This window comes from Bison bison, unplaced genomic scaffold (assembly GCF_000754665.1).
Source record: "Bison bison bison isolate TAMUID 2011002044 unplaced genomic scaffold, Bison_UMD1.0 scf7180017864376, whole genome shotgun sequence".
Lineage (NCBI taxonomy): Eukaryota > Metazoa > Chordata > Mammalia > Artiodactyla > Bovidae > Bison > Bison bison.
Window position 1 is genome coordinate 8,925,041 of NW_011494948.1, and position 2,748 is coordinate 8,927,788.

A 2,748-nucleotide genomic window follows, 5' to 3' on the forward strand; every position below is an offset into this window, starting at 1 on the left:
TTGAAGTGGAAAAAAAAAAAAAAAAAAAAAAAAAAAAAAAAAAACTAACAAAGAAAAAAAAAAAAAGAAAGTGTCTCATCCCATTATATGAGGGGATAGGGTTATAGATTTTGTTGTAGATTTTGGATTACCAGGAATAAGCCCTGATAATTGAGGCAGAAGTATTTTTGGCTTGCTAAATGTGATTTCACAGATTTTGAGAAACATGTTTCCATGTAAGTCAATCATTAGGTCTTTCAAAAGAGGAAAGTCTCTGAATGTACTTCATTGTTAAATTCTCCCACAAGAGTATAACCTTAATGCTGAAATCAAGAATGTGTTGATTATGAAACAAACATTGTGGGGGCAAGGATGTTGTAACTCCTTTATCTGTTCAACACTACGAACAGAACACTTTGGGCTCCTACGCAACTCAAAGTAGATGTCCGTTCATTTTTCTTGGATGAATATTGAATCTCGAAAAAAAGATGGCTGAATGGACCTTTTGCAGAACAAGGATGAGTGTGTCTGGCACAAAGTGAAAAATATGAAAGACTTTCTTTCATCTCCATGTGAGGCTCTTTTTCTTCTTCCCTCTGTACTCTTCCTTTATAGGTAAAGCTTATTTCATAACATGGGGAAGATCTTTTGAGGCTAAAGGATTATTATTTATTTCTCATTAATTAAAGTGGCAGAAACCCTTTGAAGTAAATCAGTTCTTTTAAGTTAGATCAGATTTCACATCACTTAAAGCCACCATCACTGAGCAGACCCATGGAAGTTCACCTCTCCTTTAAAAACATTTGAGGGTTTGGCTGGTACATGAGTGATTTTCTTAGGAGAGGGGTTTTCCTGGTTTGTCTTAAGAATTCCTGGTGGGATGTTGCAGTGGAATTCACATTTTCAGTCCTCCACTCATCAGATAAATACTATTTCTCCACATTTAAATTCAGCAAAAGCCAAAAATTATAAAAACAACAGCAATCCCTTTCCTCATGTAAGGATTCTGTATTCAGGATAATAAGGACCCCTGTTATGTTTGATTCAACACTTTCAAAATTCTTATTAGGAAACACTGAACACTCTTGGATTAGTTGTCAGATTTCTTGTTTTCATTTTTGACTCTTTTTATCATATTACATGTCCAAGCATAAACATCACATTCTAATTCCCGCCAGCATCATGGAATCATGAAGGGGGTCTTTCATTTATTGTCGTGGGCAGAGGTCCTTCTGAACCTGGACTGGCTTCTTCCATCAGAGGATTAGACTCTTCCCATGTTAAGAAAGTTGCTAAGATGCAGTGCTACAACAGATGAAGCAGTGGTTGTTAGAGTATAGTTGCATGGTTTTGACTCCTTCTTTTGTGGCTAAGAAGATGTCTGCTTTTATTTCTGAGAGAGATACTCAGCATACCCACTCTTCGCTATTCAATGATCTCACCTTGTGTGTGCATACTCAGTCATGTCTGACTCTTTGTGACCCCATGGACTGCGGCCCACTAGGTTCATCTGTCCATGCGATTTCCCAGGCAAGAATGCTGGAGTGGGTTGCTATTTCCTACTCCAGAGGATCTTCCCAACCCAGGGATAAACCTGAGTCTCCTGCATTGGCTGGTGTATTCTTTACCACTGAGCCAGCGGGAAGCCCTTCAGCAAAAGTTTATGGACCTGAAAACTACTTGGGTCCTTTCCTCTAGGCATGAACCATATTATAGAAAGACTGGTTATTCCCTTGCTTCTTGAGTGCTCAGTCTTTTGAGGCCCTTCAGACCTGGCCATTCCCAGTTGCCCATTTTCTGCTCTGCCTAAGGAAAGATCCCCTGGAGGCCTTTCCCACCACGATACTCAAAGTCCTCCAACAGCAGTACTGTGTTGCTTTATTTTCTGCTTTCAAACTATGCCTGTGGCTCTTAAATTTTTGAAAAGGCACTTACTGATTCCAAACACATTCTCCTTAAATCTTCAATGAGGCAAAATGTTTAAAATCTTCAAATCACATTGATGCAATCTTTTAAGTGTGTTTGTGATACAGACAATATGATCTGCTACCTGGTCTTCTCTCTGTACAGCAGTCCTGTTAACATCCATCTTCCACTTTCCAGTGAAATCAAACAACGGGGAGAAAGTTCCGTCCAAGGAAGGTTACTATTGCAAGTAGACTGTATCCACAACTTGTGGGAAACAAAGCAAATGATGCCATGTTCATGGTTCTGAGAGATTGCAGGGGAGGCAAGCTGAGGCCAAGGGGAAGGAAAAGTCAAGTTCATCTCATACATCCCAAACATACATACAAGGATTCCAGGATCAGCAGAGTTCCTCAGTGTTTTTGCCAACATCACAGCAGCAACAGATTGAAGAGAAGTGAACTTTATGTCTAAGGAGGGAACTTAGGGACAGAGAACCAGAGAATTCTGGACTCTTTGAATGGGTCCAATGCGTAATTTCCTGAATTCTTCACTAAAGACTGCTTGTATTTTGAGGGCAAAGTAAGACATTCCAAGCCCTGACTGGGAGCTAACATGAATCTGTACATTCTTTCAGGTTTCCAGGTACAGTATAATTATAAATAAGGACTGGCTGAACCAAGGTGACCCTAATTATCTTTATTAAAAACACAGATGTAGAGACAATAGGAGCTAGTGTATAAGAAAAGCTGATTCTTAGACCAGAACTATGTTTAAAGATAAACTGCTAAGTCACTTCAGTCATGTCTGACTCTGTGCGACCCCATAGATGGCAGCCCACCAGGCTCCCCCGTCCCTGGGATT